The sequence below is a fragment of the Egretta garzetta genome, unplaced genomic scaffold (assembly GCF_000687185.1).
Source record: "Egretta garzetta isolate BGI_Z169 unplaced genomic scaffold, ASM68718v1 scaffold551, whole genome shotgun sequence".
NCBI classification, from domain to species: Eukaryota; Metazoa; Chordata; class Aves; order Pelecaniformes; family Ardeidae; genus Egretta; species Egretta garzetta.
The window spans coordinates 100,207-102,144 of NW_009258493.1; positions in this window are offsets into that span (position 1 = coordinate 100,207).

Consider the following 1,938-nt stretch of genomic DNA (forward strand, 5'->3'; position numbering starts at 1 on the left):
AGGACCCCCCGCTTCCATTGCGCCGTGGGGATGAGCCAGCGTCTCCCTCCAGCTGGAACAAAGCGCTTTGCAGGGGGAAAAAGTAATCTATTTAACCCCCAAAATGATTTGTAGTGGGTGGGGGGTGCCTCTCCTGTGCCCCCCCGGAGGAAATAGCTCCCATTTTCTGTAGGATTAGGGGGCTTTTTTGGCCGTGCGTGGGCCCCCAATTCCAAGTCTCCGGAGAGAAGTGGGTCCTGGCTCTGGTTCGGTTTGTTGGGATTTGGGCAATGCTGGAAATGGGATATGGGGAGTTTCAGCTGGAGGGGGGGCTGGCGCAGAGCTGGGGAAGGGGAAGGATGGGTTTAATCAGCTGGATTTAATTGAAATAAAAAAAAAAAAATACTCTTCCCAAAATGGAGAGGGAGATCTGGCCCGGGAAATGCTGACCCCACAGGCGCCCCAGAACCGGCCCCGGGAAGCCTCAGCATTTCTCGTCTCCGTCATTTTGGGGGATTTTTGGATCCTCCAAGAGCAAAGGGGGTTTGCAGGGAGATTGAGCCGTTCCCCTTTCCCCGGCAAAGCCCTGAGGTGATCCCCAAACCCGCTTAAAAATCCCAATTCTCCGTGGAAGGGAAAAACGGGAGCCGAAAGGGTTAAGGCGGTGCCTCTCCAGCACATTTTGGAAAGGAAAAACTCTTTGGATCCGGTTTAATTTTCCAGCGATGACTTGGAAGGGGGGAGAAAAGAGGGGGAAAACTTATCCAGAGGGTTTATTTTTCCCCCCCTCCGTGGTTTAGAGGAGTTTGAGGGCTGGGCTGGCTGGGACCCCCCCAGCACCTCCCTGCCTTGGGGGGGCTCTCGGAATGGGAATTAAAATGGGGTTGATTTTATCGAAATGGGGTTGATTTTATCGTCGCTGATGTCTTTGCCTCCCTCCTGGGAGGGGGGAAACCGCGCTGGTGGTGACATTGGTGGGATGAGCCTCGGCCCAGGGGACAGGGGGACCCCCCCTGCACCCTTCAACCCCGGGTACCTACAGGTACCGTGGCCTGGGTGGGTTCACCCCTTCCCGAGGGGATCCCAGGGCTGGACCCAGCCCTGGCACTGGGTGCTTTGGCCCTGGGGGTGCTGCCCATCGCCTGGTTCTCGTTATCCGGTTGGGGGGTCCCGCTCCCCAAAAAGCAGATCCCACCCAAGGCTGCTTTGTTTTCCGGAGGCGAAGCGCGGATCGCCGGGGGACGGGGGGAATGTAAACTCTCCACCCAGGAATGCAGGAGCTGGGAGATGATTTTTTTTTAAAGGCTTCGGTGTCCCGGCTTTGGAAAACAGAGCTGGGATTGCAGAGGCTGTGCCCGGAGGCTGAGCTCTGTGGGTGCTGAGCACCCCAGGGGTGCTTCTGGGACCCACCTGGGGGTCTGTGTCCATCCCCCCCACCCCAGGCCTGTGGGGTCCTGTGATGTCCGGGAGGTTTGGAGCTGGAATTGGAGGAGTTGGGCCGGATCCCGCCCTGGCAGCGGCTGTGTGGCTCAGCCCAGGGCCTTTCAGAGGTCTTTTTTGGGGCGGTTTGGAGGTTTTTGGCTCTTGGGGCCGTTTGTAGCCCACGTGGGGAAGGAGCTGGAGGGTGTCTGCAAGCAACAGTCAGTGTGTGTCCCCTCTGCCCCCTGGTCTGTCACCCCAGGGATGGGTGACCCCAGGGACGGGTCACCCTGGGGTCAGACCACCCCAAATCCAACTAACCCCAGGGATGGGGCACCCCATGTCCAGGTCACCCTGGGGACAGGTCACCCTGGTCTGGCTAACCCAGGGAATGGGTCCCTCCAGGTCCAGCGAACCCTGGGGACAGGGACCTCCTCCCTGCACACGGCTGAGCCCCAGCCCTCCCAAGCTGGTGACTCCTATCCTCCTCTTCCTCTTTTAAGCCAAGCAAAGGGGGAGCAAACGCCAGTGGCAGATCCC